The sequence below is a fragment of the Pan troglodytes genome, chromosome 7 (assembly GCF_028858775.2).
Source record: "Pan troglodytes isolate AG18354 chromosome 7, NHGRI_mPanTro3-v2.0_pri, whole genome shotgun sequence".
NCBI classification, from domain to species: domain Eukaryota; kingdom Metazoa; phylum Chordata; class Mammalia; order Primates; family Hominidae; genus Pan; species Pan troglodytes.
Window position 1 is genome coordinate 122,846,236 of NC_072405.2, and position 12,949 is coordinate 122,859,184.

Consider the following 12,949-nt stretch of genomic DNA (forward strand, 5'->3'; position numbering starts at 1 on the left):
ATGATAAAGGGGATATCACCACCAATCCCACAGAAATACAAACTACCATCAGAGAATACTACAAACACCTTTATGCAAATAAACTAGAAAATCTAGAAGAAATGGATAAATTCCTCGACACATACACTCTCCCAAGACTAAACCAGGAAGAAGTTGAATCTCTGAATAGACCAATAACAGGAGCTGAAATTGTGGCAATAATCAATAGTTTACCAACCAAAAAGAGTCCAGGACCAGATGGATTCACAGCCGAATTCTACCAGAGGTACAAGGAGGAACTGGTACCATTCCTTCTGAAACTATTCCAATCAATAGAAAAAGAGGGAATCCTCCCTAACTCATTTTATGAGGCCAGCATCATTCTGATACCAAAGCCAGGCAGAGACACAACCAAAAAAGAGAATTTTAGACCAATATCCTTGATGAACATTGATGCAAAAATCCTCAATAAAATACTGGCAAAACGAATCCAGCAGCACATCAAAAAGCTTATCCACCATGATCAAGTGGGCTTCATCCCTGGGATGCAAGGCTGGTTCAATATACGCAAATCAATAAATGTAATCCAGCATATAAACAGAGCCAAAGACAAAAACCATATGATTATCTCAATAGATGCAGAAAAAGCCTTTGACAAAATTCAACAACACTTCATGCTAAAAACCCTCAATAAATTAGGTATTGATGGGACGTATTTCAAAATAATAAGAGCTATCTATGACAAACCCACAGCCAATATCATACTGAATGGGCAAAAACTGGAAGCATTCCCTTTGAAAACTGGCACAAGACAGGGATGTCCTCTCTCACCACTCCTATTCAACATAGTGTTGGAAGTTCTGGCCAGGCCAATTAGGCAGGAGAAGGAAATAAAGGGTATTCAATTAGGAAAACAGGAAGTCAAATTGTCCCTGTTTGCAGATGACATGATTGTATATCTAGAAAACCCCATTGTCTCACTCCAAAATCTCCTTAAGCTGATAAGCAACTTCGGCAAAGTCTCAGGATACAAAATCAATGTACAAAAATCACAAGCATTCTTATACACCAACAACAGACAAACAGAGAGCCAAATCATGAGTGAACTCCCATTCACAATTGCTTCAAAGAGAATAAAATACCTAGGAATCCAACTTACAAGGGATGTGAAGGACCTCTTCAAGGAGAACTACAAACCACTGCTCGAGGAAATAAAAGAGGATACAAACAAATGGAAGAACATTCCATGCTCATGGGTAGGAAGAATCAATATCGTGAAAATGGCCATACTGCCCAAGGTAATTTACAGATTCAATGCCATCCCCATAAAGCTACCAATGACTTTCTTCACAGAATTGGAAAAAACTACTTTAAAGTTTATATGGAACCAAAAAAGAGCCCGCATCACCAAGGCAATCCTAAGCCAAAAGAACAAAGCTGGAGGCATCATGCTACCTGACTTCAAACTATACTACAAGGCTACAGTAACCAAAACAGCATGGTACTGGTAACAAAACAGAGATATAGATCAATGGAACAGAACAGAGCCCTCAGAAATAATGCCACATATCTACAACTATCTGATCTTTGACAAACCTGAGAAAAACAAGCAATGGGGAAAGGATTCCCTATTTAATAAATGGTGCTGGGAAAACTGGCTAGCCATATGTAGAAAGCTGAAACAGGATCCCTTCCTTACACCTTATACAAAAATCAATTCAAGATGGATTAAAGACTTAAACGTTAGACCTAAAACCATAAAAACCCTAGAAGAAAACCTAGGCAGTATCATTCAGGACATAGGCGTGGGCAAGGACTTCATGTCCAAAACACCAAAAGCAATGGCAACAAAAGACAAAATTGACAAATGGGATCTAATTAAACTAAAGAGCTTCTGCACAGCAAAAGAAACTACCATCAGAGTGAATAGGCAACCTACAAAATGGGAGAAAATTTTCGCAACCTACTCATCTGACAAAGGGCTAATATCCAGAATCTACAATGAACTCAAACAAATTTACAAGAAAAAAACAAACAACCCCATCAAAAAGTGGGCGAAGGACATGAACAGACACTTCTCAAAAGAAGACATTTATGCAGCCAAAAAACACATGGAAAAAATGCTCGTCATCACTGGCCATCAGAGAAATGCAAATCAAAACCACAATGAGATACCATCTCACACCAGTTAGAATGGCAATCATTAAAAAGTCAGGAAACAACAGGTGCTGGAGAGGATGTGGAGAAATAGGAACACTTTTACACTGTTGGTGGGACTGTAAACTAGTTCAACCATTGTGGAAGTCAGTGTGGCGATTCCTCAGGGATCTAGAACTAGAAATACCATTTGACCCAGCCATCCCATTACTGGGTATACACCCAAAGGACTATAAATCATGCTGCTATAAAGACACATGCACACGTATGTTTATTGCGGCATTATTCACAATAGCAAAGACTTGGAACCAACCCAAATGTCCAACAATGATAAACTGGATTAAGAAAATGTGGCACATATACACCATGGAATACTATGCAGCCATAAAAAATGATGAGTTCATGTCCTTTGTAGGGACATGGATGAAATTGGAAATCATCATTCTCAGTAAACTATTGCAAGAAGAAAAAACCAAACACCACATATTCTCACTCATAGGTGGGAACTGAACAATGAGATCACATGGACACAGGAAGGGGAATATCACACTCTGGGGACTGTGGTGGGGTGGGGGAAGGGGGGAGGGATAGCATTGGGAGATATACCTAATGCTAGATGACGAGTTAGTGGGTGCAGCGCACCAGCATGGCACATGTATACATATGTAACCTGCACAATGTGCACATGTACCCTAAAACTTAAAGTATAAAAAAAAAAAAAAAAGGAATAGTACAGAGGTGGAGGGTGACTGGGATTTTAAAATGCTATCTCTGAGTCAGAACACCCAAAAATCGAATAACTTAAAACTAGGCTAAGAAGTCACTTGAAAAAAATCTATGTGATTTTTAAATATAATAACTGAAGACATGGATTTAAATTCCATGTATACTATAATTACTACTATAGAACACGATATATATAATAAAAAATGCTACCAAAAATGACAAGAAATTCTACAGTAGTTTTCAAATAAATGGCTCTTTATTTAAAATTCACTGAAAAAATATGAACATTGTGCTCAAAATAGATTGCTTTGTTTTCATTATTTTTTGAATACTGCATATTGGGCCAAGAGTATTATTGATTTATAACGACAAGACCTTTAGAGAGTAGACCTTTGACTACCTCATTTAACGCAACCGATAAGAATGGTATTATAATAAATATGGCTATGTCAAAAATGTTTCTATATAAATATTCCTTCCTCCTTAAAATACATTTTATACATTTTTGTGATGCAAAGAGAAGGCAATCCTTTATGCAACAGTATTGTTTTCATGTCTTTTAGTCAAACGGTCAAACCAAATTGTAGTGTTAAGTATCCTGAGAGTAAGGAAACATGTCATAATATTTCTTATATCTCATGATTTTTTTTTCTTTTCTTTTTTTTTTTTTTTTGAGACGGAGTCTCCCTCTGTCACCCATGCTGGAGTGCGATCTCGGCTCACTGCAAGCTCCACCTCCCAAGTTCACGCCATTCTCCTGCCTCAGCCTGCTGAGTAGCTGGGACTACAGGCGCCCGCCACTACGCCCAGCTAATTTTATGTATTTTTAGTAGAGACAGGGTTTCACCGTGTTAGCCAGGATGGTCTTGATCTCGTGATCCGTCCTCCTTGGCCTCCCAAAGTGCTGAGGTTACAGGCGTGAGCCACCGCGCCCGGTCCCCACGATCCTTATATACTTCTCTAGACCCTGTGAAAACCCAATAAATACTGCTAATTCAATAACAAGGAGGTAGGAATACTAAGAAAAAGAGAGATTCATTATTCTTGGAAGTGTGAGAAGCAGTAATTGCTGAAAACAAGAACAAAATATACTTCTTTTATCTAATAGATATTTTATCTAATATAGATTTTTTAATCTAATAGATTAATTTCTCTGCATACTATATGCACACCTTATCTGAAGGTGATATGAGCAATAGCAATAGCTAGTAGTAGTTGTGAAGTGCTTACTATTCTAATTCTTTAAATGCACTTCCCAGTGAAGTAACCCTGTGTTTTGGAGGATAAATTTGAAAATGTGAGTGGTGGAATAAGGTACCCAAGATCACACAATGGGTGAACTTTAAGCACAGATAGTTCTGTCTCCAGACCCAAGACACTTAACCCCTTCATGATATTTCCACTCAGAGGCGAATAAGATACAAACATACAATCAAGGAACTTCACTTTCTCAAGGACTATAGGAATTTCTATAAATTACTATACTACAAAGCAAAAGGTGCAAGAAAGTAAGAGATAATCTGCACAGGTTTAAGGAGATAGACATTGCTTCTGATGAAAAAGTCAGAGAATGCTTCATCAAGAAGGTAGCATTTTGGTTGCACTTTGAAGAATTCAAAGTGGGATTCTGATTGGCTGAGAAAAGAAAAGACAGATTCAGGGGAAAGAAGGCAATTCAATTTAAACATTAATTTTCCTGGTATTGGGGAAAAAGGGAAAGGCAGGAGTAACTTTTAGTTTTACTTAGTTCAATTAATATTTTTATATAGTGTCCCTTCTAATTTCATAACTGCCTTGGCACCATGGAAATATGCTCTCTACGATGAGTTAATTAAATACTTAAAATTATACTTAATCCTAAACCATAGGTATTAGGGATGTTAAAAACAATTTTTCTATTTATAGATTGAAATACAAGTTTCAGGTTAAGCATAACCTTAATAAAGTTCTCTAGCAGGGCAGAGGAAAAAGAGAAGCTGATGGGAGCAGATAGCTTCCTGTGCATTTTCTTCTATTACTTTAGAGTGGTCACTGTCTAACAATTTTTAGTGAAATGATAAGGAAGCAAATAAGCCAAACATTCTTAAATATTAGGATGATTTTTATGTTATTGGGAGACCCCCAATATCTAATTCAATGATCCAATGTTATAGCAAACAAAACTTTTAAAAGATTTTTTTCAGCACATTTAAAGAAAAGTTTATAATATAATCAGCACTTGAACAAATAAAAGGTTAGGGGATTGACTCTCTATGCATTTGAAAATTTGTCGCCTGTAACCCCAGCACTTTGGGAGGGCAAGGAGGGTGGACCACCTGAGGTCAGGAGTCCGAGACCAGCCTGGCCAGCATAGTGAAACCCTAAAACACAAAAATTAGCTGGGTGTGGTGGCGGGTGCCTGTAATCCCAGCTATTCAGGAGGCTGAGGCAGGAGAATCATTTAAACCCAGGAGGCGGAGGTTGCCGTGAGCCAAGATAGTGCCATTGCACTCCAGCCTGAGCAACAAGAGCAAAACTCCATCTCAAAAAAAAAAAAAAAGAAAAGAAAAGAAAATTCGTGTCTAACTTTTGACTTCCCCAAAACTTAACTCCTAATAGCCTATTGTTGGCCCACAGCATCACCGATAACATAGTCAATTAATATATATTTAGTATGTTATATGTATTATATATTATATTCTTACAATAAAGTAAGCTAGAGAAAAAATGTTATTAAGAAAATAATAAAAAATACATATTTATAGTACTGTATTTATTGATACTGTAAGTTTATGTTATTGGCTTACAAGATGAATCAAATGTCTGAAATGGTAGGCAATCACAGCTGCAGACATCAGTCTATGGTACACATCAAGCAATTCACATTTTTGGGTGGTGGGGTGGGGAGAGAGACAAAGTCTTGCTCTGTCATACAGGCTGGAGTGCAGTGACACTCTCTTTGCTCATGCCTCAGCCTCCCAAGTAGCTGGGACTACAGGAGCATGCCACCATGGCAGGCTAATTTTTGTATTTTTAGTAATAAAGGGCTTTTACCATGTTGGCCAGGCTGGTCTCGAACTCCTGGCCTCAGGTGATACACCCACCTCGCCCTCTCAAAGTGTCGGGATTACAGGCGTAAGCCACTGCATCTGGCCCAATTCACATTTTTTCTTGTAATGTAGTGACATTTTTCTGCTTCTTGGAAGTACTTCCAGCATTGCTAGTGTCACTTCATTCCCATGGCATTATTCAGTTTATTGTATTGCATTAAACAACAAAAAATATCTGAGAAATTACACAAATCAAATTTTACTGCACTATGCAGTTTACTGGAGAGACAAATTGCTGATATGGAGATGACTGATGCTACATGGTACTTTAAGCAATCCTTGCAACACTTGGGCTCACCATAATAGCAAAAAGAAGTGGCTAAGAAATTATTATTGTAGTACAGTATGTACTGTAGTTAATTTTGTGCAGTTGTGATTTTATATGGCATCTTTATATTTATTTACATTCCTCTCCACTGCAAATTGTGCCATATATGGTCTGTAAGTGTTTGTGTGGGTAAGTTTGAAAAAATGTTAATTTTTTATAATAGATTTGTGGACATTTTATGGTAGTAAATGATAAAATAGACTGATGTATACATATATTTTATGCATTCATGACATATCTAAGTTTTTCTCTTTTTTTATGTTACATGGTTCATCTGTGAGTTTTTTCAAATTGTCACAAATCTCCAAAAAGTTTTCTAATATATTTATCCAAAAAAATTGCATATTAGTGGACCTGAATAGTTCAAACTTGTATTGTTCAAGTGTCAACTGCATGATGAATGTGTAAGGAATATATTAGGTAAGTTAAGGCATTGGTAACAAACAAAAATCAAATAAAACCAGGTAAGAAGTTAATTTATGAGAAATAAAATCTTCATTATGTAAATCTAGTCACTTAAACTGAATATTGATTCAGATTTTATTGAATAAATAATATTAATTTTTTTCAATTTAAGATCATCATCCATTCCCACTTATGCTCTCCAAAACTAACATTGTTTAACATTTTTCAAACTGCAATATGCAAACTTTCAATTAAATGAACATTCTTTCAGTTGGAAGGTAGAGGGGCAAGGGAGATTTCTGCTGCATTACTCATAGTAAATATTCAAAAAGTTCAGAAGACCTTGGGAACTGTTTGCAGTAGAGTTTGAAGCCAGGTAGTGTGATGCCTCCAGCTTTGTTCTTTTTGCTTAGGATGTCATTGGCTATTTGGGCTTTTTATTTTTGCATCAATATGAATTTTTAGAGTAGTTTTTTTCTAATTATGTGAAAAATGTCATTGATAGTTTGATAGGAATAGCCACAGATCAATACAATGAAAACAGCGTGGTACTGATATAAAAATAGAAATATAGACCAATAGAGTAGGTTAGAGAACCCAGAAATGAAACCATACACCTACAACGATCTGATCTTTGACAAAGCCAACAAAAACAAGCATAAGGGAAAGGATTCTCTATGCAATAAATAAGTAGTGTTGAGATGACTGGCTAGGCATATGGAGAAGATTGAAACTTTACTCTTTCCCCTTTCATCATATACAAAAACCAACTTGGGATGGATTAAAGCCTTAAATGTAAAATCTAAAGCTATAAAAGTTCTGAAAGAAAACCTAAGACATGCCAATACCTAGCTCCTGGCAAAGGTTTCATAATGAAGATGCCAAAAGCAATAGCAAGAAATACAAAAATTAACAAAGAGGACCTAATTAAACTAAAGAGCTTTTGCACAGCAAAAGAAAGTATTAACTGAGTAAACAGACAACCGACAGAATATGAGAAAATATTCACAATCTATGAATCTGACAAAGGTCTAATATCCAGAATCTCTAAGAACCTTGTTAGCAAGCAAAAAACAGACAACCTTATTAAAATATGGGCAAAGGACATGCACAGACACTTCTCAAAAGAAGACATAAATGTGGCCAATAAGCATATAAAAAATGTTCAACTTCATGACTCACTAGAGAAATACAAATCAAAACCACAATGAGATATCATCTCACACCAGCCAGAATAGCTATTAATAAAAGTCAAAAAATAATGGATGCTGGTGATGCTTTAAACAAAAGGGAATGCTTATACATTGCTGGTGGGTATGTAAGTTAGTTCAGTCATTTTGGAAAGCAGTTTGGATATTTCTTAAAGAAGTTAAAATAGAACCATTATTTGACCCAGAAAGCCCATTACTGAGTATTTACTCAAAGAAATATAAATTGTTCTACCATAAAGTCACATGCATACATATGTTCATTGCACTATTCAAAATAGTAAAGACATGGAATCAACCTAGATGCCCATCAATAGTGGACTGCACAAAGAAAATGTGATACATATACACTATGGAATACTACATAGTCATAAAAAGGAATGAACTCATGTTCTCTGCAACAACATGGAAAGACCTGGAGACCATTATCCTAAGCAAATTAATGCAGGAACAGAAAGCCAAATACCACATGTTCTCACTTACAAGTGGGAGCTAAACACTGAGTACACATGGAAACAAAGAAGGGAACAATAAACACAAAGTGAAGGGTGGGAGGGCAGAGGGTGGGAGTAGGGCAAGGATGAAAAAAAAACTACCTATTAGGTACTATGCTCGTTACCTGGAAACAAAATAATCTGTACACCAAACAGCCATGACATGCAATTTACTCATGTAACAAACCTGCACATGTACCCCCTGAACCTAAAATAAAACTTGGAAAAAATACCTGTTTTCACGGCTCATTTTACACAAATGTAATCTTAATTAATTTATATTATGTTTAGTTGTGATTAATTTATCACAAAGAATTTCTAGCATAATCTGTCAATCCTGCCCTTCATTCTAATAAGTTTAGGTCTTCAAAGCAGAGATATGGCTCTGTACCTTACACTTAAAGCAACACTAGCTAATTAGATGCACAGGATGGTGAAACAGGAGCTTCTATCATCATCCTCTGAAGCAGCCTCAACTTAAACAAGTTATCTACAAACAAAAGTACCTTTGTGGAAATCTGGAAGTCCAGTGAAGAAGTTCCAGCAGACTGTGGCATCATAAAATCCAAAAACTGACTTATCAAAGGAAGAACAGTATCAGGTTACCTATGTCGCCTGTACCCCAGGGTGGCACAGGTTGATGCCAAGAGAAGCCCCTGCAGCCCATGATTTCTCCTACATGGAAAGTAAAAGCATAGTGACTGAGTGCCTGACACCTCCAGCATGCAGAACACTGCCTAATAGACCCACTTCTATCTTGCTTCACCTAGAATCCTGAAGCGGTTGACACTGCTCAGTAACTGGGAGAGGCTGGAAAGAGAGAAGGGAGGCTGCAGAAGCTACTAATAGCTCCACTGACTCCATCAGAGACGCTACCATGAGATGTATGGGATGCTTTGCCTCCAGAACCCCAGATCGTCCAGGCAGATAATCAACAAAGAAACACTGTACTTGAACTACCCTATAGACCAAATAAACCTAACAGATAGAGCATTTCACCCATCAGCAGCAGAGTACACATTCTTCTTAAATGAACATGGAATATTCTTCAGGACATATCATGTTAGGTCACAAAACAAGTCCGAACAAATTCAAGAAGACTGAAGTTATACCAAGGACCTTTTTCAACTTAATGGTATACAACTAGAAGTTGGTAACAGGAGGAAAACTAGAAAATTCACAAATATATGGAAATTAAACAACATGATTGTGAGCAATAAATGGTTAAAAGAAGAAATCAAAAGGAAAATTTAAAAATATATTGAGGCAAATGAAGGAGGAAACATACAAAACCGTATGGGATGCAGCATTGTCCAAGAGAGAAGTTTTCAGTAATAAATGGCTGCATGAAGAAAATAGAAAGATCTCAAATAAACAATCCAACTTTACCCCTCAAGCTACAAAAAAAAAAAAAAAAAAAAAAAAAAAAAAAAAAAAAAGCTAAGCTCAAAGTGAGTGAAAGGAAAAGGACAAAGATCAGAGCAGAAATAAATGAAATGGAGACTAGGAAAGCAATAGAAAAGATCAACAAACCAAGAGTTGGTTTTTTGAAAAAATAAACCAAATTTGTAAACTTCAGCTATACTAAAGAAAAAAGAGAGCCTCAAATAAATAAAATTATAAATGAATCATATCATAAGAGACTACCATCACAATTACATGCTAACAAATTGGATAACCTAGAATAAATGAATAAATTCCAAGAAAAACATGACTTACAAAGACTTATAAAGAAATATTAATATAAATAGATTAATAATGAGTGAGAAGTCTGATTCACTAATTAAAAATCTCCCATCAAAGAAAAGCTCAGAAACTGATAATTTCATTGTAGAATTTTATTTAACATTTAAAGAATAATTAACACCAATCTTTCTCAGACTCTTCCAAAGAACTGAAGAGGAGAGAGCACATCCAGATTCATTTAAAAGGCCAATATTAACCTGACACCAAAGACAGACAAGATACTACCAAAAAAATTTACAGGCTAATATCCATGATGAACATAGATTCAAAAATCCTAAAAAAATTTTAACAAACCAAATTCAACAGTGCCATGATCAAGTTAGATTTATCCCTGGGATGCAATATGTTTCAGTTTACTGTACAGATACTAATAAACATGATATATTACATTAACAAAATGAATGACAAAATTATCATCTCAATAGATGCAGAAAAATCACTCGACAAAATTCAATATCCTTTCATGATAAAAATTTCCAAAAGATGAGGTAATAGAAAGAATGCACCTAAACACAATAAAAGTCATATATCAGAAGCCCACAGCTGACATCAAACATTGAAAAGCTAAAAGCTTGCCCAACAAGATTAGGAACAAGACAAGAATGCCCACTCTCACTAATTCTATTCACCGTAGCACTGAAAGTTCTAGCCAGAGCAACTAGGAAAGAAAAAGAAACCAAAACCATCCGAAACATAAAAGAAGAAGGCAATTGTCTCTGTTTGCAGATGACGTCATCTTACATATAGAAAACTCTAAAGACTCCACCAACAAAACTGGTAGAACTAATAAATTAATTCAGTAAAATTGCAGGATATAACATTAACATACAAAAATTAGTTGTGTTTCCATATACTAACAATGAACTCTTCAAAAAAGACATTAAGAAAGCAATGCCGAGGGAGGAGCCAAGATGGCCGAATAGGAACAGCTCCGGTCTACAGCTCCCAGCGTGAGCGACGCAGAAGACGGGTGATTTCTGCATTTCCATCTGAGGTACCGGGTTCATCTCACTAGGGAGTGCCAGACAGTGGGCGCAGGCCAGTGGGTGCGCGCACCGTGCGCGAGCCGAAGCAGGGCGAGGCATTGCCTCACCTGGGAAGCGCAAAGGGTCAGGGAGTTCCCTTTCCGAGTCAAAGAAAGGGGTGACGGACGCACCTGGAAAACTCGGGTCACTCCCACCCGAATATTGCGCGTTTCAGACCGGCTTAAAAAACGGCGCACCACGAGACTATATCCCACACCTGGCTCGGAGGGTCCTACGCCCTCGGAATCTCACTGATTGCTAGCACAGCAGTCTGAGATCAAACTGCAAGGCGGCAGCGAGGCTGGGGGAGGGGCGCCCGCCATTGCCCAGGCTTGCTGAGGTAAACAAAGCAGCCGGGAAGCTCGAACTGGGTGGAGCCCACCACAGCTCAAGGAGGCCTGCCTGCCTCTGTAGGCTCCACCTCTGGGGGCAGGGCACAGACAAACAAAAAGACAGCAGTAACCTCTGCAGACTTAAATGTCCCTGTCTGACAGCTTTGAAGAGAGCAGTGGTTCTCCCAGCACGCAGCTGGAGATCTGAGAACGGGCAGACTGCCTCCTCAAGTGGGTCCCTAACCCCTGACCCCCGAGCAGCCTAACTGGGAGGCACCCCCCAGCAGGGGCACACTGACACCTCACACGGCAGGGTATTCCAACAGACCTGCAGCTGAGGGTCCTGTCTGTTAGAAGGAAAACTAACAAACAGAAAGGACATCCACACCGAAAACCCATCTGTACATCACCATCATCAAAGACCAAAAGTAGATAAAACCACAAAGATGGGGAGAAAACAGAACAGAAAAACAGGAAACTCTAAAACGCAGAGCGCCTCTCCTCCTCCAAAGGAACGCAGTTCCTCACCAGCAACGGAACAAAGCTGGATGGAGAATGATTTTGACGAGCTGAGAGAAGAAGGCTTCAGACGATCAAATTACTCTGAGCTACGGGAGGACATTCAAACCAAAGGCAAAGAAGTTGAAAACTTTGAAAAAAATTTAGAAGAATGTATAACTAGAATAACCAATACAGAGAAGTGCTTAAAGAGCTGATGGAGCTGAAAACCAAGGCTCGAGAACTACGTGAAGAATGCAGAAGCCTCAGGAGCCGATGCGATCAACTGGAAGAAAGGGTATCAGCAATGGAAGATGAAATGAATGAAACGAAGCGAGAAAGGAAGTCTAGAGAAAAAAGAATAAAAAGAAATGAGCAAAGCCTCCAAGACATATGGGACTATGTCAAAAGACCAAATCTACGTCTGATTGGTGTACCTGAAAGTGATGCGGAGAATGAAACCAAGTTGGAAAACAGTCTGCAGGATATTATCCAGGAGAACTTCCCCAATCTAGCAAGGCAGGCCAACGTTCAGATTCAGGAAATACAGAGAACGCCACGAAGATACTCCTCGAGAAGAGCAACTCCAAGACACATAATTGTCAGATTCACCAAAGTTGAAATGAAGGAAAAAATGTTAAGGGCAGCCAGACAGAAAGGTAGGGTTACCTTCAAAGGGAAGCCCATCAGACTAACAGCGGATCTCTTGGCAGAAACCCTACAAGCCAGAAGAGAGTGGGGGCCAATATTCAACATTCTTAAAGAAAAGAATTTTCAACCCAGAATTTCATATCCAGCCAAACTAAGTTTCATAAGTGAAGGAGAAATAAAATACTTTACAGACAAGCAAATGCTGACCGATTTTGTCACCACCAGGCCTGCCCTAAAAGAGCTCCTGAAGGAAGCGCTAAATATGGAAAGGAACAACCGGTACCAGCCGCTGCAAAATCATGCCAAAATGT

The 12,949-nt window shown here is 38.0% G+C and overlaps 1 protein-coding gene across 8 annotated transcripts in view; it reads right to left on the reverse strand.

Moving 5' to 3' along the window:
- CSMD3 (CUB and Sushi multiple domains 3) overlaps window positions 1–12,949 on the reverse strand; it is a 1,209,558-nt gene that overhangs the window by 359,366 nt on the left and 837,243 nt on the right. The window lies entirely within an intron of this gene.